The 26,358-nt window shown below is 38.7% G+C and overlaps 1 long non-coding RNA gene across 1 annotated transcript in view; it reads left to right on the plus strand.

Moving 5' to 3' along the window:
* Positions 1–2,484: 2,484 nt before the first annotated feature.
* LOC144380941 (uncharacterized) overlaps positions 2,485–26,358 on the plus strand; it is a 54,138-nt gene continuing 30,264 nt past the window's right edge. The window contains exons 1-2 of the long non-coding RNA XR_013445295.1: positions 2,485–2,557; positions 12,134–12,241. This is a non-coding gene — a long non-coding RNA (uncharacterized LOC144380941). The remainder of the gene's footprint in view (positions 2,558–12,133; positions 12,242–26,358) is intronic.

Genomic DNA, 26,358 nt, shown 5'->3' on the forward strand with positions numbered 1-26,358 from the left:
AAAGAGCTTAAAAATCATCACTCCATCCCAACAGCAAGTGAAAACTCGACAAACTGAACAATATTGATAATTCTTCTTAGGTCCAGCAGACAAGTGAGGCCATAGGGTAGTTTGTTGCCCCCAAAACTGGAGAGACAAATAGACAGATATAGAAAATCTAAATTTACCTCAGTCATTGAAGGATGCCATAATTTGTTAGTTTTATCTCCTGGAGCTCTACAAAGTCCTCGATGTGACTCCCGGAGAAAAATCTCCTCATGCTTCTGGCAGTGGGAGGGGAAAAGGAACCATTTTGAAATACTCCAAAGGTGGGTGCCTGGGTGGCTCAGTCGTTAAGTGTCTGCCTTCGGCTCAGGTCATGGTCCCAGGGTCCTGGGATCGAGCCCCGCATCGGGCTCCCTGCTCCGCGGGAAGCCTGCTTCTCCCTCTCCCACTCCCCCTGCTTGTGTTCCCTCTCTCGCTGTGTCTCTCTCTGTCAAATAAATAAATAAAATCTTAAAAAAAAAAAAAAAAAAAAAAGAAATACTCCAAAGGATTCTGTTCTTCTTAAAAAGGTCTTCCCTCAGGAGAAACTATTTTATCAGAGCCTAACCCGCTGAGGTTTTACCAGAATTAAACTAACTGAGGAAGGGGAAATACCCAACTCTAGCCCCCTCCAGTCATCCTGTCTTTCCCTACTAAGGAGAAAGACCCAACTGAGAAGCATTGGTGAAGTTCACAGTCTAGGGTCAGGGCTCCCCAAAAGACTGATATCTGGTCATAGACCTTCAGGATGCTTCCTCTCCCCCTATACTTTACCACTATGTTACTAAAAACCTATTTGCCATAGTTCCTTTTACCCAGAATATCATGTCTGCCTTTCAACAACATAAAATTACAATGCATACTAAAGACAACAAACACAGTCTGAAGAAACTAAAAAAGCATCAGAATATGTTATTGTAGTTACTTATTTCATGTCAATCTACACAACAGTGTGGCAACTGTTGGATAATTTGTTGCAGCATCTCAGGACTTAGTAACTTAGCATAGTGTCCCACATATTGTAGACCATCATGTAGTGGGGGATATATAAAATACACTCACTCACACACACACACACACACACACACACACACCCATATGCAATGGAGTTGGACTAGAATCTCTGGGCTCTGCTTCCCTCACTCTACAACTACAATCCTACTAATAATGTTCCGAGATTTCCCTATTATCAGAGTCTATTGATAATTGAAGTTTCCTATTGCTTTAAATGCTTCCCTTAGCATCTTAGTGCCAAGTTTAGGAATCAGTATATTTTTCATGCTTTGATGTAATCATGCTGTTAATAGGTATGGTTTGAAAACATAGCCAAGTTCTTTTCATTTGGCAAAGACAGAAACCAGAAGAGAAGAATTAACCAACCCCTTAGGTTTTTCATTAGAAGACAATTGTGAATATATTCGAGGATTTTAAATAGCACTATCTTAGATTAAAATATTATTATTAACCTAAGCACCTTTCAGTTCCTTCAATTGCCAATTTAAGAAAGTTGAAATAGTGGGCTATGTAGCAATCCAACTTTTTTTTTAACTGTTCTCTTTTACAATCAGATACCATATGTGAAGGAGCATATTCAATTTTGAAAAACCTGTTTGCTTACAATTCAAGCCAAATGCAATTCTCACAAATTGCTTTAAACTATTCTACAATAAGGAGGTTTTAAAATGTTGATCCCAATATGTGTTTAATGTGAAAAGTTAAAATGAAATTTTAATATATTTCTATACTTTAATCCTGGGATAATTATCCCTTGATATTTGCAAGAACCAAACATAATTAACCCTAAAACACAGTTTCAGATTTGAAGAAGAGAATAATAAAAAAGGTAGTATTAGAAACAGTAAATCAAAGCTAATGAAGCAACATTAGTACTTTTATGTTGTAGGTTCTAATTAGAAAGTCTGTTAATGAAATTGGGGCATTTACTTAATTGCTGTGAACAATTATTTTCAAATTAAGCTTGGCAATTAAATAGCATGATTAAGCTCAGAGTAGTGGATTTAGGTAGGGGTATGTTAACTGTTTTGCATGTTGTATTATCTATGGCGGGTTAAACTCTGAGTATCTGCTGATTAACAAATGTAAATGGCATGCAGTACTTCTTGGTCTTGGTGATTTATGCAAAGAAGTTTCCTATTGCTTTAAATACTTGCCTTGCTCAGTAACTTAGAGCTACTGGAACCCCCAACCTCCAACCTGCCCCACTTAACTTAAATAGATTTTTTTTCCTTCCTATAAATGTCAAACTTCCTGAAATATGCTTCTACATTTATAGCCTCCATGTGCTCTAACTCTTGCTTTTAGTCTTCAGTACCATCACAAACAATACAAATCGCAACAAAATAGAAATTTAAATTCGTTTAACATGAATTTAAGACTATTTGATCCTTAATGACAATCTTTGAGATATCTATTTTAACATTTCTATTTTCCAGGTAAAACTGAGGTTCAGAAAGATGTTTTTAAACCCTCTCGAAGACACGCCATTGATAAATGGCAGGATGGGAATTTGAATGTAAGTTCCCTTACTGCAAACCCCATGCATTTTCTGTAAAATTTAGCTTCCTTTCATTATGCCCATTAGCATGGTGTCTTCTGATTGAAATGGGTATATTTTTTTACATTCTCCATTTTACTGGATTTCTCAGAATCATTTCAGGCTGACCACTCTCTCACTTCAAAATACCTTTGACTTTCAAATCACCAATTTCTCCTCGTTCTGCTTCCATATCTTAGATGTCTCCGTTCCGTTTCTTTTGCCAGGTTTTCTTCCTCATTCCAACTCCTATAGCTTAACAATGCTCCCTTCTCAAACTTTATATTTTCTTCAATGCTAAGTTGTGGGGCTTGATTTCTACAACAAATTATCCTGTGCAGTTGCCATTTGTCAAATTATTATCTCAGTTCCAAATGTACCCTTTATTTCCTCCTCTGAAAACAGAGCTGGGCCCTTCAAATATTTGTACTTTGTTGGCTGGCACAATTTTGAACTTGGTCAGAGGGTACCAGTAGAACAGCAAAGGAAAAATAGGTATTTAACTTCCAGGGTACTTTCTTGGGCAGGTTCCTGCCTTGAAGTTTTGCTGGCATTCAGCTCCTTTAGTAAATGGCCTTTTCAGCACCAGTTCCTGGAAGTGCGAGGCAACCAGCTCTTGAACTCAGCAAAATCTCATATGGCTTTGCTAAGAGTTCCAACGTATGGCACAATGATCATTTTGAATTATAATAAGCTAATAATAATTCTGGAATCAAACAATAGGATGACTGTCATATCTGTATGTTGCATTCATTTTATTAAAATCAGGTACATCACATCAAAATGTCCTAACTTTTAAAACCATTGCCAGGGGCGCCTGGGTGGCTCAGTTGGTTAAGCAACTGCCTTCGGCTCAGGTCATGATCCTGGAGTCCCGGAATCGAGTCCTGCATTGGGCTCCCTGCTCAGCAGGGAGTCTGTTTCTCCTTCTGACCCTCCCCCCTCTCATGCTCTCTCTCTCTGTCTCATTCTCTCTCTCAAATAAATAAATAAAATCTTTAAAAAAATAAATAAAAAATAAAACCATTGCCAGTGTTAATAAGAGAAAAAAAAACCAGTGATTATATTTATTTATTTTTATATATTTCTTGGAAATAAAATACATGCATCCATGAGGTGTTAATTTGCTATCTGTGCTTGTAAATAGCAATCTAACATCTTCTCCACTATCTCATTATTTAGAAACCAAATATAAACATTAAGATGAAACCCTCATTTATTTTAGCCAAAAAAGAATAAAAATGCAAGAAGCAAAAACAACAGCTTATGAAAGCATTTTATCTATGTTAGACACCATAAGGGATAATTACATTTCAGTCTACATTTTATTATATAGCTAGTCCTACACCTCCCCCAATAATCTCTGCACAAAGTATTGTTCGTTACCATATTATTCTCATATTTTCTTAATTATTTAAAGTAAACAATATGCTTTCCTGTTGTTAAATGGCTCGAAGTTGCCTATCTAAAATATGTATCAGTACACTATATTTATATTGATGTAAATTATTTTATTAAAACACATTCACAATACAAACTTTAATTAAAAAAATTTTCCCTATCATTTATAATGTACCACATAAAATGACAAGAATTCTTAAATTCTTAAGAGGATTTCTATAATTATACTAATTGTATACTAATAAAAAAGTCCTCCAGCAAAAAAAAAAAAAAAAAAAAAAATTAAATACTGAATTACTACAAAAGACCATGTTCTTTTTGCCTTAGGGCTTGCGGTGCTGATGTTTCCTGTATCTTGAAATCTCTGCTCTATTATGCTTTCAGGTTTCACCCACGTGATTTCTACTTATTTGGGTCTAAGTACAAATATCATTCCCTTCAAGCTTTCCCTGGTTCACCAGTCTCTGTTAGGTTAGTGTGTATTTGCCCATCATAGTGCCCTGAACTTATTTTTTAGAAAAATACACTTGGATTTAGCTGTTACGTTTTGATTTTCTGGAATAATTTAGAGTTCAAAGAACTCTACCTGCTTTTTTCGTACTGTGTATACACATCATTTAGCAGGGTTATTTATTTATTTTTGTATAAATGAATAAATGGCCTCCCAATTTATCTACCTGCTTTTCAACTTGTCCTTCTCAAATTGTTAATCTTGCAGCAACTAAAGTCATCTACCAGAAATTACTATATTGTACGTTTGAAACTAATGTAACACTGTTATATTAACTAAATGGAATTAAAGTAAGAACTTTGAAAAAAAACTTAAAAAAAAAAAGCGCTAATCATTGTCAATGACGTCAGCTTACCTTGAGCAGAAATTGCCATTCTGTTTGTGAAATTGGGGATTTACACTGGGGATTTAACTACAGGAGCAGATTTTTAGTTCACGCCCCCAAGGGTTTTGATTCCATAGGCAGAGGGGAACCTAGGTGGTTTTTGGACCAATCTTTGACAAATGCTAATCTGCAGAATAAAATCTGAGTTCCTTTGAATGATATTTCATGCCCACTGTTTCCTCACCTGTCAGTCATATATCATGTGTAACTCCACACAGCAGTCTGCAATACTCCATACATACCGTGCACTTCCGTGTTCACCGTTCATGAAAAGATTTTGAAAAATCAGAAAATTTATTTCGACATTAAGCACAAATGTAAATAAATCGTCCCCTCATTTTCAAATTTGTTTCCACATTAAAAAGATACAATATACAGAAAGGCCAGGACGAATGCCTATACAATACACTGTTTTCACAAAGGTATTGTATATGCCTCCATATACAATATCAGACCACAGAACCCACTTGTTTCATAGTATAGTTATAGTTACAGTACAAATTTTCGGATAGATTCCACTCTCCAGGATGAACCACCTGGCATGCCAATCTATTTCTTTTGCTATGCTTCTGTACTTATTATATTAATAGTCATCTTTTGATACTTGTGGCTTTCCCAAGTGAACTACGTGCCCCTCTAGTTCAGAAACTGTGCATTTCAAAAAAAATTTTAAGTACAAAGTGGGCCTTGAACTCATGACCCTGAGATCAAGAGATGCATGCTCTACTGACTGAGCCAGCCAGGTGCCCCAGAAACTGTGTTTTATTCATCTGTATATTCCTAACATCAAATGCAATACTCAATCTATTATAGAATCCCCATGAATTTATTTGAACTACACTAAATATTTGCTACCACTTATTATTTTATCCTTAATAGGGGCTAAAATAAACAATACTCATACAGCAACTTGCTCATTCCTCACATAATCACTCCCCTTGAACTCTAATTAAGGAGAAATAAAATTCCCAAAAAATGGGTGCAGAAAACCCATTGGTTACACTTGTGTTCATATCACAAAATTTTATCATATTCCTTTTTTCATTATATTCTTTTTTACTCATCAATTTATTACAACATATTTTAAATCATCAGTGCCTTTATACATATTTTTACTCTCTATATTAAAATTATTTCAACTGCTTCTGTTCATAAGAATAAACTTGCAATCATGTGGGATACTACAGTTCTTAAAATAATAATGCTTACCTCATAGGGATGTAGCAAAGATTAAATGAGCTAATATATGTAAAAATATATAAATCAGTGTCTGCCTAAAGAAGAGTAAATGTGACACTTTTGTGATGACAAAATATATTGTATGTGTAAACTTATGTTCTCTTAAGGATAGTTAGTACATTTCAGTGTGAAAGAAGGATGTGATTTTAAAGAGGTAAAAAAATATTGGAGACAAATCTCCATGAGCCCCCTCTTTCTGCTTGTTTTGTGAGCAAAGATATAGTCTGATTTTGTTCTGGACTGTTTTTCAGGGATTTTATGTAGTTAAAAGCTTTGAAAGATAGAGATAATATCCCCTTCTAGAGCAAAAAACAGGTTTGTTTACTGTCTAGTATAGTAAATGTAACCAACCCCTCTACAACAGAGGTCAGGTAGGTTCATGAACCATTATAAAAAATTTGGATTTTTATATTTGGGGTCCCTCCTCCCTGGTAATGCAACCCATTGCTTTAGAACTCTGGGGGAATTGGCACAAATGTTACTGCTAGTTGTATATGTAATAAACTGTCCTTTGTCTCTGACTTGGACGTTTCATGCTTTCTGCCAGAATCCATGAAAATGTAACAGGGAAACTTTTCAGAGTTCAAGGAGATGAAGTATCTGATCCTCCACAGTTCTTGACAATTTTAACAGAATAATCAGTAGAAACATGGGATGAGGATGAGGATGAGGGGAGATGAGGATCTGGGAGCCAGTTATCAGGATTTGGGGGAAGTCCATGGGAATATGTAGTAAATATGTCAGCTAAATTTTATAGTCAATATTGTACAATGAATGGTTCTTCAATCTTGCCCGTTAGTGAGGAAGAACTGTGTAGGTTCTTGCAGGCCATAACCAAGCTGAACTTACAGTTTCAAAGTCAGCTGTTGGGCCTCGGTTATTGCTAATGCTCCTTCAGATGGGAGAATCTGGCCAATTCACTGTTCAGCCTCAGGGACCTGAACCCATGCTGCGTATTAAAAGAAGGGAAATGTGTGACTTTTGTGGACATATGTCACAAACTCATTATAACTGGCTGCTTTAATAGAAAGATGAGGAGATGGGGCCTGTAATACTTGTTAAGGAGGAATAGATAGCTCTTGTTGTTGTTTTAGAGCTCAGCCCCTCCTGCAGTCTATCACGCCACTTAGATCCTTTCAAATATGACAGTAAAATGTCCTCCTTTTTTTTTTTTCCAGTGGACTTTCACTGCTTTAAGGGATATTTGGCTCTCCAGGAGAGATTTCCTTGAGACAGAAAAATCTTGTAGGAAACCATAGAGTAGGAATTGATTTGTATTCAAGCTCTTCATGCCCCAGTGAGCCACTAGAGAATGACCAACTGGCCCAAAGAATTCTATCTAAATTCGTAGTGTCAGCCCTACAGCTTTGGAAGAATCTCCTAGCACTTAAATTGAAACAAAGCAAAAATTTAAGAGATATTATTATGAAACTAGGGCAACAGATGTCTTGGATTAAGGTGGACTTCTTTTTAAAAAAGTGACTGTGTGAGTCACTTTTAAGACCTTTAAATAATTCTTTTTTTTTTCTTTTTTACGAGGTCACTGTGTACATCCCTGGGACTCCACTGCTTGTGTAGTAGGCAGGCATTAACTTGCCTCCCTTCTGAAGAGACAGTGACTTGCTCCTTAACAGTAATCATAAAGTACCTACAAGTGTTTAGTTAAACACCACCAGTAGATCATGAAGCATTCAAAAATATGTACATACATTTATCCAAAATCAAACTAACTTTACTTACTCAGAGAAGCTTTCAGAGGACAACAGCTCATTATTTATGTGCATGCTATGGCAATTTTCCATTATGGGGAGTTATTCAATTAGAAAATACTGTATGGAATTTGTTCTTGACTTTAGCCCAAGTGTTCAAAGACAACACTTCAGTCTTAGAGGGTGTTCAGGTCACCCTCAACTCACTGACCAGTGTTATAATGGGTGATAGAAATTTTTTAGACTTTGTTCTTGCAAAGCAAGTTGGAGTCTGCACAATCACGAGCTCATCCTGCTTTTCCTTGATTAACAGGGAAGTGGGGAGATCAACAGAAAAACTTGAGGAAGGCACCTGCTTTGTTAAGACAGACCCTTATGATTTGTGAAATTTGTTTAGTTGGTTAGATTTACAGTCTTGCGGGACATATTTGAGACCCATACTCCAGATTGGCTGCATCCTGCTCTTTGCCATATTACTGGTAGTAAATTTGCTAAAGAATTTAGGGAATAAATTGAATGGGTTTTGCCCCAGCATCTATCAGTAAGATTAATCAGAGACCAAGGTAATTGTGGGAAAAATCACTAGAAACCAAGATAGTGTAGATACAACAGGTGTATAGTGTTGGGTAACAATTCTCCACAGACTTCTCATGTTTCTGAGCACCTTGCAAAACAAAACGTGACAGCTTGTGTTAAGGACTATCTTTTCAAGGATGGCTGTATAGTGAACTGCCTTGCAAAATAGAGGTAATATCTCCCTATAGAGAAAAGGGCAGGTTTGCTTACTGTCTAGTATAATAAAGACATTGTCTCCCTTTTAGGCAAACATCAGGCAGGCTTCTGTCCAGTACAAGAGACCTGGTTCCCTAAATGAGAGTTTCTCCTCTTATAACACATTATCTAATGCATGTGCAGATATCATGTGGTCCTCTTTGTGTCACCTTGTAGGAACTGAGGCTCAGGAAACCAGCACAAATGCCGATAGTCCGGCTACTGTTATTTCTATGAGTAACAGATTGTTCTTTGTCTTTGACTCAGGAGTCCTATGTCTTCCAGCTCTTACAAAACTGTGAAATCTAACTAGTTACCTTACCAGTAGGATAGGATCTCATGTCGTTCACAGCTCTTGACATTAGATGTAATGGCTAAAATTCATGAGCTGAAACTGTTCCTTTTCTTCTTCTTCTTCTTTTTCTTTTTTTTTTTTTTAAGATTTTATTTATTTGTTTGCAAGAGAGAAAGCAAGCACAAGCAGGGCGGAGGGGCAGAGGGAGAGGGAGAAGAGGACTCCCTGTGGAGCAGGGAGCTCCCAGTGGGACTCCATCCCAGGACCCTGAGATCATGACCTGAGCCCAGTGCAGACGCTTGACCGACTGAGCAACCCAGGTGCCCCAAAATTCTTCCTTTTCATTACTTGATACAACACAGTGGTTATCAAAGTGGAATTTAAATATAGATTGCTCGAGGGGCACCTGGGTGGCTCAGGGTTAAGCGTCCCTTCTGATTTCGGCTCTGGTCATAATCTCAGGATAGTGAGATCAAGCCCCGTATTGGGCTCCAGGCTCAGGGTGGAGTCTACTTGGGATTCTCTCTCTCCCTCTGCCCCTCTCCCTGTTTCTGCTCTCTCCCTCTGTGAAAATAAATAAAATTAAAAAAAATAAATAAATACAGATTGTCTGAGTTCCAATAACTTACTCACCTTGTTCTGTGAGGCAAGTTATACCTCCCTTGTTTGCCTTAGGTTTTGTGGTAGGCATGGATCTAAGATTTCTGCCTTGGTATGTTCATCCTGTTTGATCCTCTCCCCTTGAGTGCAGGAGAGACTTGTGAATATAATGGAACTTTATTTCCATTATTAAGTCATTAATCAGTTGTCTTTAAGTTAATTAAAAAGGGTCATCCTGGGTGGACCTAATGTAATCTGCTGAACCATTTTAAAGGTAACCTTGAGGTCAGAATAAAGAAGTATCAGAATGATTCAGCGCAGCAACAGATATTTTCCTTTTGCCTGGAAGAGGAGAAGCAAACGGCCATGTTGCAAACGGCCTCTGGAGAGGGTTAGCCTCTAGGAGCTGGGCCATTGGCCCTACAACCATAAGGAACAGAATTCTGTTCACACCTGAGTGAGCTTCAGAGAGGATCTTAGCTCCAGATGAGAACCACAGCATGGTGACGCCATGATTTTAACCATGTGAGTCTCTGAGCAATGGATCCAGTCAAGCCGTGCTCAGATGCTGACCTTCGGGGACTGAGCCATTATAAATTTGTGTTATTTCAAGCTGTTAAGTTTGTGGTAGTTTGTTGCACAGCCTAGAAAACCAATGTAATTTTCTTGTGTCCTGAAAATGTGGTTAAAAACAGTATTTGCCTCATAGGTTCCGGGAGAGGATTAGAGGAGTAAATACACATTAAAATGACTTCAAAAGCACTGGCACATAGTTAGAGCTAAATAAACTGCTGGGTCTTATTATCCACGATTGTTGTAAACTTGCCAGCATTTGCTTTCATATCCTAATAATTCCAACTGGGGGCACCAGGATACAGCAGTGTTTCGCTTACATAAGAAAATTATCATAACTTCTCTAAATCATTTATAATACACTGTGAAGAAATTTGACTACAAGTAAAATGTTAAGTGGAAAAACTATTTTTGCTTCTTACAAGCTTCCTGGAACTCTCCGAAGCAACCGCATGCTTAACATAGACTGATGCAAACTGTGAAGTAGGCAAAACTGCTCCTTTCATTTCCAGACCTCCACATTCCCCTCACCACCTTTTAAAGCTTTTTAAATATATGCATATACGTATATATATGTATATGTGTATATATGTATATGCATATATATATCCACAAAATTGCATAATTTTAAACGCATGCATAAATGTGACAAAAATATAGATACTTTCACTTCAGTCAAATTTAGCTCTTTTAATCTTGACTTTGGTCTTTCCCTCCCTGTGGCTTCCCCACCTTCCCTAAGTGACCTCACCCTTGTCAACATCACATGTTCACCCGCAACCAGAAACAGCCAATATGCATTGTGCTACACACACACACACACACACACACACACACACACACACACACACAGGCCGTCCTGTCATCATTCTCTTTACACTCATTTTTAATGTTCACGTGGAGAAGCGGAAGGGGGAACACACAGGGCACCGCATTTACATCACGCTGCACTTACGTCACACCGCGGGGATGGTACTGGTAGGCAAGTGGCTGTCTTCAGAAGGGCAGAGTACTTTCAGGGTGGCAGCTGGTGGCAGGCAGTCTGTAGGTCTTCTTCAGACAGCAGTTATCAAAGTGATGGAGTATGTGGTCCTTGAGGCCCTGTTGTAGCCCTAAACCTCTTGACCTGGGCAGCCAGTGACTCTGATTTCTGCATCGAGCCTCTTCTTGGAGTTGAGGCATGGTGTCCTAACAGCATTTGTCAGAATGAAAGCATAGGGCCGAGCTTCATTTACATGTAGGTGAAGCAGCAGCATCAACGCTGAGCTAACAGGATGCCAGTGTTACCGCTGACAGAGATCCCTTTTCTATTCCCATCTCAAGTCTTAAAAAAAAAAAATGACTTTATAAAGAAATAACATCACTATTCCCTGCATGGCCTAAGAAACCAATAATAAGGAGAAGGTGATTGTTGTGATTGTTAGAACTGAGTATCTGTATCTTTGAGCAAGAGTCAGCAGCTATCATGGACTGAATTGTGCCCCCCTAAATTCATATGTAGAAATGCTAATCCCAAAGTACTTCGGAATGTGAATTTATTTGGAGAATGGGTTTTACAAATTTATTGATTATTTACTAATCAAGTTAAAATGAGGCCATTGGTATAGACCCTGTCTGATATGACTGGCATTTTTATATGAAGGGGAGATTTTGGGACAGAAATGCACTCAGGGAGAATGCTATGTAAAGAGACACAAGGAGAAGACTGCATCTCTAAGCCAAGAGGAGAGGCCTGAACAGACAAGCTTCTTCCCTCAGAGCCCTCAGAAGAAACCAAACCTACCAACACCTTGATCTCAGAATTCTAGTCTCCACAACTGTGAGAGAATAGAGTTCCGTTGTTTAAGTCCCCTACATTGTGCCACTTTGTTACAAACTAATACAGCAATTTATGGCCCACAGGCCAAATCTGACCCATTGCCTGCATTTATAAATAAAGATTTATTGAAACACAGCCACAGAAATTCGTTTGCATATCTTCTACGGACACTTTCACACTAAATGGGAGAATTGAGAAGTTGTGAACTAAGACCATGTGACCCTAAAATATTTATTATCTGTTCCTTTACAGAAAAAGTTTGCCAACCCCTGACACAGAGTTCTAATCAGACCATCTTCCATGTTCCAGTTTCTCCAGTCATTCACCATCAGCCAAATTCATACTCCTATATTCCCCTGGGTAAGACTTAGTTCCTCCCCAGTTTCTTCTCTATAAATCTTTCAAGATACTTTCTGGATCCCATTACTTACCATTTAGAATGATCATCTATAACATGAAACTTCTCTCCGGGTGTCCCTTTATCTCTTGTGCAGATGATCAGTTCATCACGTTCTGTCTGGCTTTCTCAAATATTAACAAATGCATAGTAAACACCAGGCAGTATTCTAAGTGCTTTATATGTATTAGGTAACTCATCCTTCACAAAAACCTTATGAGACAAGTATTACTATTATCTCCAATTTACATATGAGAAATCTGAGGCACAGCAAGTTCGTGTTCATGTAACATCCTACAAACCCAGGCAGTATGCTCAGGATCCTATACTCTTAATTGGTTTGGATACTTTTTCTCATATTTCCTCCTGTGCCATACATAATCTGGGTCTCTAGGTAGACTAGTTATACTACTTGCTCTTCTCCACCAGCAGATTATTATTTCTCTCTCCTTATCTCTCTAAATGATGTATCCCTTATTCCTCTATCGATTTACACACAATTGGATTGTAGCACTTCTACCTTTTTTATTTTCTGACATCATCTGACCTCCTTGTCTCTTCCCTGAGCATATCTTTACCATTTGTCTTTGTGGTTTGTTTTTTTTTTTTTTTTTTTTATTCTCACCTAGTCAAAATCTAAACCCGATTAAGCCCAACTCTCAATGCAGCTCGTGTCTGCGATCTCTTCATCTGTCCAATACCAACACCTTCATCCTTACTCCCAGAAAGAGAGAGACTTTTCTTTCTATTTACTGAGGAAATAAATAGATACATGTAGGGAACCTCATCAACCTTCTACCACTGAATCTACCGACATAATGTGCACCTGTACCGATATGCTGTGCTTATGTGTGAACTTAAGTTCTGGTCTCAAAAGCCCAGACTTCTAATTTTATATGCAACTCAACCCTTCATTTTACTCAAAGCCTTTGAGCCTGCGATTATCTTTCTCTTGACTGATCATCTTTTTCTTTTATGTATCACTTCCATAACCATTCAAAGATATGGTAATATCTATATATCCAGCTTAAAATAAAAGCACCTTCCTGGAACCTACATCCTTTAGCTATCAATCAAAATTTTATGTCCTCCTGTAGAGCAAAACTCCTCTGAGTTTCTAGATTTTCACTTCAAGCATGATAGAATAACCCCTCCCACAGAAAACAATATAAACATGAGAAATAATATGGGACACCTTTTTTTAAATGTCAAAGCAAAGATTACACTGGACAAAAGCAAGCAAGGAAGACTTTATTAATCAAAGCTACTGCAATAAGAGAGAAATATTAGAAAAGAATCTGAGCTCAACTCCACTAACAAAAGGCCATAGGGTTTTTAAGAGCTAAGGGCAGGTGGGGAGATTTAGGCCATCTGTGCTCGCTAATTGGCTTTACCCAAAGGAAAGATAAACTTTTTCTATCTTCTGAGAGGAGGTAGTTTTACAACTTGGAGCCAGGTGCCCCACTTTCCTTACAGAAGTTAGGATCCTACCCTCCTACTGAGACAGCAAAATAGAGGATCTATCTTCTTTGCTGATAACATTTCAAAGAGATGGTTCCTAGCTCCTTGAGAAAGACATTCCTGGGCTATAAAACTAGCAAGAGACTTTTAAAAAGTATTTCCATAGCAAAGGACAGGAGCCTGGAGTCAGGAAGACTCCTACCTAAAGTTCAGTCAGCTGAGGGGGATTTTGAGGCCCTCTTGGTCACAGGCTTTCAACAACGTGCAGCACAGGGAAAGCTCTATGATAAGCTGATATTTGGAGGAGTCCAGGCAATGCTCCAGTCTCGTTCAGTTGAGGAGGCAGAGATCCCAGTTACTGGCTACTAAAGAAGGTATAATTTTCAGGGCAGAGTAACTGAAAGATGGAATTGCCCAGGAAGCTGAGAGGGAGAAAAGAGGTTATTCCAGAGGTCTGCATGAAGATTCATCTCAGCTGCCTGGCTGGGGGGCAGGATCAGCAGTCTTATGTTGCCCAGCAGAGATCACCCATGACCTTGAGAGCTGAACAGTGAAAACAGAGGTGAAGCATGCCTGAGGCTGTTAGATTTCCAGTCTGACCACGGGAAGGGATTCAACCTAGTACTATAGGTATTCGGGTGAGGTTTAGGAAGGCCAGGCTACAGGGCAGAAAAACACACCCTACAGCAACACTCACAATGGAAATGGGCCTGTTCTAAGAAAGAATAAAATCCAGCTGGCCAGGACCAACATGAGCAGGCTAGAAGCTAAAAGTGCATTTGCTTGAGGGAGTAGCCAGCTTGCCCGTTGTATTCTTTCCTACTACTTCACCTCTCCCCTGTCTCCCATCTAGGACCTCGTGGGGGAGTTTCCTATGACTTGTTAAGTGAGGAGACCAAGAATCATGGTCCTGTCCCTCTGCATGTCTTCCTGCATGTCCCTGCATGGTAAACAAGCAGGACCTGGAAATAGACTACTCCTGTTCTTCACCCTAACCAAGGGGTGACCCAGAAAGAGCGTGCTGAAGGGAAGAGTCCCCAGTATTCAAAACTTCTGATGACACGACAAAGTCTCAACTTAATCAGGAGAGATGGCCTGATGTATTGCTCTATACTGATCTATTACCAATAGCTAAAAAGTTGACCATTTGGTCAGGAATTTGAAAGAACATCATTGAAAAATTGATAACCAGGTCTAGAGGAGAAGTAGGATTCATCCTATAGATGTTAGCATCTCTCCTTAACCGATTTGATGCTGGCTCAAAGGGCCCTTGTACCCAAAGTGGCATGGTTGGTAAGGAGGGAGGCATTATATAAATGAAGAATAATTATTCATTTAACTTACATATGTAAAAAAAATTCTTAAATTTTTTTTTTCTCAAAATATTTTTTTATCATGAATCCTGGAGATGTTCTGGCCAACACAACTTAATTAAAGATATTCATTTCAGAATGTGAAATAAAATATTTGATTTGCTATAAAATAAAATAGTCTGAAATACACTAAAAATGAAGTTTTTGAAATGTATACACATATACATGAAATATATTAAAACAAATATTTTTCTAACTGGTATGTTAGTAATAAAATACATGTTAAATACTTCATTATTTTAGAAATAGTAACAACTTGTAAAATTTACTGTTATACCTGTGACTTCCATTTTTACACATATTTTTTTCCATAGCACAAATCAATGCCATGAATTTTAAGCTCTTCCCCTAAAGAAGAGACCAGTTTAAAAGAAATAGCAGCAGGAAAAATAAAGCCTGACTCTTCACAAATGAATTCTAAGAAGATTAATGTTAAAACAAATCCTAAAGGAACATTTCTGAAATCAAGTATACTAAGGAGGACCAGATTATCTTTAAAGTACCTGGGGCTGAGAAAAGGGCAAGGGCAGATTTGTCCATTTCAAAGGTATTTCTTGAGCAATGAAGGGTAACTGTCAAATAAGAAACACCAGTAAACTATGTCTTGGGTAACTACATCTATTCCCAGAAACTTCTCCCTATCCCCTTACCAAACAAATTCCGTCTCTCACCCTTTCATCTGTCCCCCCCAGACCCTCTCTTCCACTGACTTAAAAGTCTAAGCTATCATATACTGAATTGTTCTGGTTTTCTTCTCTGTGTTTACTGTAATCCTCTTTAGTCCAGTTCATCAAGGACTGCTTATCACAACCATAGGTTGTCATTTGCTTAAATAAGTAAATACACACACACACACACACACACACACACACACACACACACGTTAATTTATCAGTCACAACTCCCAACTGTCCTTAATTCAATAAAAAATTTTGCCATTCTAGGCCTTTTCCATCTTTACTTACTTAAAAGACAAAAGATATTGGTCAATTCTTAAGACATAAAAATAGCTAAAATGGAAACTGATCACATAAAAACCAACCATTCAGAAATGGACATGGTTAATGTCTAGATGAAGATAATCCTCCAGTTTATCTTCTATGGATATGTGATTGAACTTGGGGTGAAACTTTCCTTCTTGCATTGTGGAGCACAGCCAAATCAAAATGAGAATAAAGGGTCTAGGTACCACACACTCAGACAACTCTGTCCACTCCCCAGAAGGGATGGAGGTTGAGCAAGTGAAGGAGGAAGTCCCAAAGACAGGACTGTTTCCAAACTATAGGTGTGTTGCCTGCCCAGAAAGCCATGCAATTTTTAGAGAGATTACTCTGGCCCTCCTCTGTGGTAACTTGCCCACCGTTCCCCAGTGCCCAAAAGAGCTACGTACAGACAGACACAGACATACAGACACACACTGATCCTGGAGTCTGTGCCTAAGGAATGTTTCCATCGAAGACTTGAGGCCCATGGGAAGGTAAATAAATACAAACTGAAAAAGGAAAAAGAAATTCTCCTTGTTAAAAACAAGGGAGGAGATACCCATCACTTTTCTTGGAGCATTTACTTTAGAAAACTTCTAAGTTCTAGTCTGCCTCTTTGAAATATGTGTAAATCTTTTTAAAAGCTAAATAAGCCTCTTCCCAGCTTTAGGATCCAGGGATGTCTTTCTCAAGAACCTGGGACCCTCTGTTTGAAATACAGTCATCAAGAAATATAGCACCCCTATCTCCTGGTTTCTGTGGGAGGGTGGGAGCCCGAATTCTGTGGTCACCTTGCTCCAAGTTGCAAAACTACCCCTTGTTAAGAAGTTTGTTTCTCCTTCAGCAAAAGCCAATTAGCTAACACAGATGGTCACAACTACCAAGTGAGTTTAGGATGAACTGTAAATGACAAGTGGTGTTTTCAAGTTCTCTTACTTGAGGACTAGTTATGGTTGACCTTGAGAACTTGTCTTTGCTATCTTTTAGTGGATTGTTTGGGATGCACATCACATTCAGGTTCATGTTTATTCAGTATTTAAACTGTTTCCTTTCTCTTCTACCTTTGTGAGATATTTTCTGGGTTGGGAAGAGATTTTGTTTTTAATGATATTTTTCGAACACCCACCTGACCCCTTCTTGACCATATCTGAAGAAGCCGGAACCATGTAATTTTCAACACAAAGTCCCAAAACCTGTATGACAGTATGAACAGTATACTTGCCAGGATCAGATTTCCCCAGGGCACATCACAGAGCCAGGTGCACAACCCAAAGTATGTTGGATGTCCGAAGCTTGTCTATTTGGGAGGGCTTATGCACACACAGCTGTTTTCTTAGACTCATGAGAGCCCTCTAAGTGCTGGAAGTAGCCTGGGTGTAAGACAGGAAGATGGCCGCTGCCTGGTACAGATGGGGCTCTCTCCTCCCTGCCATGTTCCAACTCCTAGGAGCAGGAAAATTCCAAGTTCAAATTTGGCCTTATGGTCCTAGATTCCTATCAAACCCAAAAGTAGGAGGGGAGAATTCCTGTGCAGTGCCTGGTAGTCAGATGTTGCCTGGCTTGTGACTTGAGGTGAGGAGAAACTTCGAGAGTGCTGTCTTTGGGCCTTTTTTGGATGTCCCTGAGGGTGGGGGTGGGGGAAAGAAGGATGGTAAGTAGGAAAACAGTCAGGCCTCAGGAAGAAATGGAAAGAGACCCCCCTAGAGTGAAAGACAATGAGTGTTTATCCCAAAGGTTTTTCCCAGTGATTGGAAAAAAGGCTGAGGGAACATGTGGTATAGTTTGTTGCTTTACACATGATGTTTTATTTTATCTTTATGAAGGCATATTTATCACAGTAGGAGAAGAGAACATAATATATTTTACAGCCATTTTTCTTAATTTAAAACTTGTAACTAGTTAGACATATGATCTAAGGGATTCAGTGTATACAATTGCACATTAAACAATAAGGACAGACTGTTTAGAAGCATCATTGGCAGGCGTGGGCAGCCGTCCTTGTGTGAAGCAGAGTCTGGCACGTTGCTCCCTGGTCCAAGCCCGCTGGGGTTCCAGAACCTCCAGGCCCTCCTCAGCAAGGCGACTGAGCAAGGAAAAACAGTAATAGTATGAGACTTCCAGCGGCAGCTTCACATGGGATCGCTGGAGTTGTGGACACACATTAAAGAGACTAGTGCCTAATTCCTTGTCTGCAGGTTGAAGAAGGAGAGACATGTCATCACGGTGCATAAGGACCTGAGAGGAAACGTGTGACTAAACCCCCAACATGCCCAAACCTCTCAGCCATTCTCTGCAGTCCCTTGAGAGCACAAAGGAGGCCTCAGCTTTTCCGATGTCCACATATGAAGGAGCTAAGGAACTGGAGGAGGAGTCAAGAGGGTTAGGCTGCTCAAGTAACCCCAGGCAAAGATACATAAAGCCCCCCTCAACAGCCTGAGTTGCCAGCAGTGGACAGAATAAATTCTAATGAGGCCAGAGACTCCTCTCCCCTGTCATGACTACTTATATAAGAAAATCTCTGTCTCCAGAAGAACCATGAGAGACAATGGACTCTGAAAAACAAACTGAGGGTTCTAGAGGGGAGGGGGGTGGGAGGATGGGTTAGCCTGGTGATGGGTATTGAGGAGGGCACGTTCTGCATGGAGCACTGGGTGTTATGCACAAACAATGAATCATGGAACACTATATCTAAAACTAATGATGTAATGTATGGGGATTAACATAACAATAAAAAAATTAAAAAAAAAGAAAAAGAAAAAGAAAATCTCTGTCTCCATTATCCTACCCTTCTGCTTCCAAAACACTGGAAGTGTTCGATCCAATAAACATGGTGGGGAGGAGGAGAAAATTCCCTTGAGAAAGACACACCCGCCAGTGTGCCAAGGTCTTGGAGTGTGAGGGGCGCTCACTGTAGCTCAGACCAAACTCCTCTCTGCCCTTTAGGTACCTTGTCCACAAATCAAGTCTGTGCAGACTGCATTTCATAAAGGCAAGTGGCCAGGATGCTATGGAACCTGCCAAGATAATGAGTGACAAAAAAACGAAAAATGAGAAACAGTTAAAATTAGTAACCTCAGAAATGTAAAACCTATATATACTCATGTAAGTTGAGATACCTCAATAAAAAGGAGATAGTTACATGTATGTATAAACGGTATCACACAAAAGCATTGTTTTGCTGTATTGTTTTATACTTTCTTCACAGTAATAAATCTTTGATGTTTCTGAACTTCCAGCTTAAGGGAAAATATTCGTATTCTCAGATTTCCCTAGAAGGTGGTTCATTTCAAAGTGCTGTCCATATTACTGGCCTAGCGTTGTACAAACACCTTCCATTTTAGGATCCTTACACATCTGTTTCTCTCTCCTATAATAAAAGAGGAATATATTTCTACCCACTTCTATGACATTCCTTTTAAAGAGCCTGCTAACACAACACAATCAAAATTCAAATCCTAACCTCCTCATTCCTCCCATCTCCTGTCTTCCTGGAATCACTTTCCACCCTAATATCTCATTTCGTGAGGAGTACTGCATTTCCAATATCAGGCTAAAGCAATAAAGTCACTTTTGATAGTTGTGTTTCTTATAATCTCAATAGATAATATATCTCCAATATCTTTTCTTTCAGTGTCACATATCCTATACTCATACTTTCTTAAACTAACCACAGCCATAGCTATGAAGAAATTCTGAAATAAAGGTGTTTTTTTTTCCCCCTATTTATACAAATCTTGCTGTTGGCCTATCAACTTGTAATAGCAATATATTATAGCATTTATTTATTTATTTATTTTTTTATTATTTTATTTTTTTTTTTTTTAAAGATTCTATTTATTTATTTGAGAGAGAGAATGAGATGGAGAGAGCATGAGATGGGGGAGGGTCAGAGGGAGAAACAGACTCCCTGCCAAGCAAGGAGCCTGATGCGGGACTCGATCCCGGGACTCCAGGATCATGACCTGAGCCGAAGGCAGTCACTTAACCAACTGAGCCACCCAGGCGTCCCATATTATAGCATTTAAAAGGCATCTCACTAGCTTTCAAGGCCTTCTATATCTGTGTAATACAATGTCACTTAGTTTATTTGTTTCATTGTAAAGCCATATACATCCCATAAAAGGAGTTATCAACAAACTTTTCAATTGGCTTGCCCGTACAATTTAGTTTCTAATATATATATCTTTTGTTCTAATTAATCTGTTTTTCTCATTGTTTCTCAGCCCATGTCACCCTCTTCGCTTCTCTAACACCCAAATCTTAATCACCTTTCAAAGGGCACCGAATTTTTCATGTCTTTTTTAAGCCTCACCTGACTGCTTAAATCCATATTAACCTCCTTGAAAACAGAAATAATTCCAGTTATTTAGACAGAGAGGATTTTCTATAAAGAAGTATTTAATCATGCATGGGAGGAATAAAAAGGCAAAAAAAGGGAACGGAGCGTTACCACAGATTTAATAACTGCGGGAAGCAGCCAGGGTTCCTAGGTCTGCAGCGGGGCAAAGAGAAGTTGGTGATTATTAAAAGGCCGGGGTAGCTGGGATTCAGACCTTTCGTGAGGCTTCCCCTCAGCCCAGGTCAGCCTGTTCTAGCGTCTTTGAATACAGGCAAATTAGACGGGTCCTGTGAGTTGGCAGGACAAAGAGGAAACTGGAATGGACAACTACCGGAAGCAGCTGCCATTGTCTTCCTAAAAAAAGGTAGCTTGGGTAATGCTGAAAGGAATAGGGAGCAAAGAGCCTTCTGTTCCTAGCATTGCTTCCTATTGGAAGAACCTTCAGTTGAGTCAAATGACAGGAGAAATGCGATATGGAGAGTCCCAGGCCCAGCATCACAAAACGGTATAAAAAGGTGATTTGCAGCTTCCGGAAAGCTGCTATATAACCTGCATGCTCATCAAGCTTTCAACGTATGAGGAAAATTCATACTGAATTACATACTGCCTATATATTTGAAATGTTATTCTTGCTTGGAAATATGGCAGACAATGCCAAATACAATATTTTGATTAAACCTATATATTTATAAAAAATTTCAAAGTTTAAAAAATGATTTCTAAAAATTACATACTCCATGTGAAGCGGCTGATTGACAAATTGACTTAAATGCATCGTATATCTTTCATGCTATTTAGTTGGTATTCTTCAAGCCCAATCACTCTCTAAACTCTCTATGTTATCTAGATTTATGTGTGCCATGATTATCTTGATTCCATGTTTGAATGGTTCATGGAATTGTGTTACATTTACTATTGAAATCAGGATTTTAAAATTACTCCAACAGTACATATCTCACTAATTAATGCCCCATCCTTACTGGAGAATTCCAGACTTACCATCTAAACTACTCTCAGCAAATTTTAACATTTTGCATAACTGTATATTCAGCATTTTTAAGCCTATCAGTAGTACATGCCCATAGGGAATATATATTTTAAGATGCAGTATTAGATCATTCAAAGCAATAAAATTATATTAATGTTTTAATGAGAGCATTAAATGGCTTCATTTGGCATTCCTGCTGTCACAAGGTCATTTAATCATCCTCCCACAAACTGACATAATGTCATTTTATTCTATATCCTATGTATAGTCCAAAATAAACACTTCCAAATGTTGGATTTCTCCCCAAATCTAAGTGGATAAGCCAAGGTAAGAATTATATAATTTTATCTGTATATTACTTAGAGATCTCTAAAGCAACAGAATGAATAGACTATAGAAAGAGATTTATTATAAGGAATTGGCTTAGGCAGTTATAGAGGCTGAGAAGTCCCAGGATCTGCAGTCTGCAAGCTGGAGACCCAGGAGAGCTAGTGATTTAAGCGCTGGTCTGAAAGCCTGCAGGCTCCAGACCTAAGAAGAGCTGATGCTTCAGTTCAAGTCCCAAGACCAGAAAAGATCAATGTCCAGGTCATGCAGTCAGACAGGGGGTGTTTCTTCTTTTTTTTAAATTTTTTTATTGTTATGTTAATCCCCATACATTACATCATTAGTTTCAGATGTAGTGTTCCATGATTCATTGCTTGTGCATAACACCCAGTGCTCCATGCAGAATGTGCCCTCTTTAATACCCATCACCAGGCTAACCCATCCTCCCCCTCCCCCCAGAACCCTCAGTTTGTTTTTCAGAGTCCATCATCTCTCATGGTTTGTCTACCCCTCCGATTTCCCCCCCTTCATTTTTCCCGTCCTGCTATCCTCTTCTTTTTTTTTTTCTTAACATATATTGCATTATTTGTTTCATAGGTACAGATCTGAGATTTAACAGACTTGCACAATTCACAGCACTTACCAGAACACATACCCTCCCCAGTCTCTATCACCCAGTCACACCATCCCTCCCACCCCACCCCCCACTCCAGCAACCCTCAGTTTGTTTCCTGAGATTAAGAATTCCTCGTATCAGTGAGGTCATATGATACATGTCTTTCTCTGATTGACTTATTTCACTCAGCATAATACCCTCCAGTTCCATCCACGTCATTGCAAATGGCAAGATCTCATTCCTTTTGATGGCTGCATAATATTCCATTGTATATATATACCACTTCTTCTTTATCCATTCATCTGTCGATGGACATCTTGGCTCTTTCCACAGTTTGGCTATTGTGGACATTGCTGCTATAGACATTGGGGTGCATGTACCTTTTCTGATCCCTACTTTTGTATCTTTGGGGTAAATACCCAGTAGTGCAATTGCTGGATCATATGGTAGCTCTATTTTCCACTTTTTGAGGAACCTCCATACTGTTTTCCAGAGTGGCTGCACCAGCTTGCATTCCCACCAACAGTGTAGGAGGGTTCCCCTTTCTCCGCATCCCCGCCAACATCTGTCATTTCCTGACTTGTTAACTTTAGCCATTCTGACTGGTGTGAGGTGATATCTCATTGAGGTTTTGATTTGGATTTCCCTGATGCCGAGGGATGTTAGAGCACTTTTTCATGTGTCTGTTGGCCAGTTGGATGTCTTCTTTGGAAAAATGTCTGTTCATGTCTTCTGCCCATTTCTTGATTGGACTCTTTGTTCTTTGGGTGTTGAGTTTGATGAGTTCTTTATAGATTTTGGATACTAGCCCTTTATCTGATATGTCATTTGCAAATATCTTCTCCCACTCTGTTGGTTGTCTTTTGGTTTTGTTGACTGTTTCTTTTGCTGTGCAAAAGCTTTTTATCTTGATGAAGTCCCAATAGTTCATTTTTGCCCTTGCTTCCATTGCCTTTGGCGATGTTTCTAGGAAGAAGTTGCTGCGGCTGAGGTCGAAGAGATTGCTGCTTGTGTTCTCCTTTAGGATTTTGATGGACTCCTGTCTCACATTTAGGTCTTTCAACCATTTGGAGTCTATTTTTGTGTGTGGTATAAGGAAATGGTCCAGTTTCATTCTTCTGCATGTGGCTATCCAGTTTTCCCAACACCATTTGTTGAAGAGACTGTCTTTTTTCCATTGGACATTCTTTCCTGCTTTGTCAAAGATTAGTTGACCATAGAGTTGAGGGTCCATTTCTGGGCTCTCTATTCTGTTCCATTGATCTATGTGTCTGTTTTTGTGCCAGTACCATACTGTCTTGATGATGACAGCTTTGTAGTAGAGCTGGAAGTCTGGAATTGTGATGCCGCCATCTTTGCTTTTCTTTTTCAACATTCCTCTGGCTATTCGGGGTCTTTTCTGGTTTCATACAAATTTTAGGATTATTTGTTCCATTTCTTTGAAAAAAGTGGATGGTATTTTGGTTGGGATTGCATTGAATGTGTAGATTGCTCTAGGTAGCATTGACATCTTCACAATATTTGTTCTTCCAATCCATGAGCATGGAACATTTTTCCATTTCTTTGTGTCTTCCTCAATTTCTTTCATGAGTATTTTATAGTTTTCTGAGTACAGATCCTTTGCCTCTTTGGTTATATTTATTCCTGGGTATCTTATGGTTTTGGGTGCAATTGTAAATGGGATCGACTCCTTAATTTCTCTTTCTTCTGTCTTGTTGTTGGTGTATAGGAATGCCACTGAGGGGAAGTTTCTTCTTATTAGAGAGTCATCTTTTATATTCTATTCAGGCCTTCAACTGATTGGATGAGGGATACCCACCTTATGGAGGACAATTTTCTTTACTCAGTCTACTAATTCTAATGTTAATTTCATGTAGAAACACCCTCACAGAGAGTGTTTTATCAGATACCTGGGCACCCTGTGGCCTAATCAAGTTGACATGATATGGACTGTTTGTGTCCCTTAAAATTGATAAGTTGAAGTCTTAATCCCCAAAGTGACCACATTTTGAGGTGGGGCTTTGGGGAGTTAATTAAGTTAGATGAGATCATGAGGGTGGGGATCTAATGATAGGATTAGTATCCTCATAGGAAGAGACACCAAAGAACTTTCTCTCTCCTGTGAGGACACAGCAAGAAGGCAGCTATCTACAATAGAAACTAAGTCAGCCAGCTCTTTGACTTTAGACTTCCCAGCTGCCAGACTGTGAGAAATACATTTCTGTTACTTACGCCACCTGGTCCATGGTACTTTGTTTCGGCAGCCTGAGCGAACTAACACAGAAATTAACCATCAAAACGTGTAATCATATGTAAATAAGAAGAACAAGAAAAATGCTGAAAACAGAAATGCTAATGGGTTCCATAGGAAGGGTACTTATTGGATAATCTAGAGGCTGAAAAAATCAGATTGCTGGAAGGTTTTTAAAGGAGGAATTTAGAAGCACAGGTGCTCTTTCTTGCCTCAACAACAAAGTGCCAAGCAGAAGATGAAGTTATAGATTCTATTGGTCATAGACTCAACTCATTCAAAATTCTGTCTGGAGTTGAGACTCACCTGCAACAGATGCACTGAAAGTGATGGTGTGGTGCCCTCATGAAAACAGGATCTACACATAGAAATGAAAGCTCTGCAATTTCCCCTAGCCTAGTTCCCAGGATTTCTACAAATAGATCTATCCTAACTACATTTCCTAATGCAAGAGTATGGAGGGTTTCTTTCCATAAAAGCTTATTTGCCAGTGGGAAAGAACTCCAGAAAATGATATTTGGGCCCCTCTATTAAAAAAAATAAATCCCACTGGGCTTTCAAAGTGCCCAATTAGCATTTTAGTGTCTCATTATTAACTATGAAGGCAAAATTGCACAATGTTTAATGCTTTCATAAACGATTTTGTTTTTTCTCTGCTTGTTACGTGGCAAGATTGTATTTTCCCACTGATTGAATTTAAGCATGGCCCGGGACTGCTTTGGTCAATAGACTGTGAGTAGAGTGGGTTTTTTTTTTTTGGGGGGGGGGACAGAAACATCAAGGACTTATTTCTGCCATAGTCGTCGGCTATGATCCATAACTGCCACTCCATAAGCCAGGGTCATCAAGAGAACATAATGATGATATAGAGCGGATCCCCAAAGCCAACTCTGATGAACAGATAGTAAGAGATATAAATTAAACTTTACCTTATTGCTAAGATTGTGGAGACATTTCTTATTTCAGTATAACGTAGTTATCCTTACTGACATAACAAGGAAAATTCCCAAAACATTGGAGGAAAGCCTCTAATGAAAGACATATATCAAAGCAAATAAAAGGGAAATAAATAATTTAGAGAAAAAAACACATATACTTTGAGGGAAAAAAAAAATTCCAAAATAGAAATCTCCTTAGAGTCATGGAAAAATACAAAAACACATTGGGCAGTAAAATAAAGAATATTCAGATAACAATGAGTATCTCTCTGAAAATTAAAAGTAAGAAAGGAGACATGCACAATATAAGATATAAATTGAGGAATTTCTCAATGAACTGGAAAAAAATAAAGATTTTTTTTAAAAATGTAAGAGTAAACTTACAATGTTAACTCACTGTAAGTTTCCTCATGAGGATGAGTTGCAGAATACAACAAAAGAAAGAGGAAATAAAAATAAAATATATTAAATAAGAAAAGTGTCTTAAAGAATACAAGCTATTCCATAGTGAAATAAAATGAGAATTCAGAAATAAACAGCCCACTAAAAGGAAAAAAAATCAATTTATAACCTCCCATCAAGGCACATCATTGTGAAATTTGAAATTATCAAGGCAGGGAAATTTGATTGGCTTCAGACTTCTTAAAAGTGATGAGGGAGCAGAAGGCAAGCTGAGGACAAAGCACAAACTGACACCCTGAAACCTCCTCCTTCCCCCCTGTGGATTTGTGTGACATTCCTCAGGCACTCCCAGTTGCCCTAAAACTAAGGGAAGGGAAAAACAAATGGTTAACTAGTAAGAGA

This window comes from Halichoerus grypus, chromosome 2 (assembly GCF_964656455.1).
Source record: "Halichoerus grypus chromosome 2, mHalGry1.hap1.1, whole genome shotgun sequence".
Taxonomy (NCBI): Eukaryota; Metazoa; Chordata; class Mammalia; order Carnivora; family Phocidae; genus Halichoerus; species Halichoerus grypus.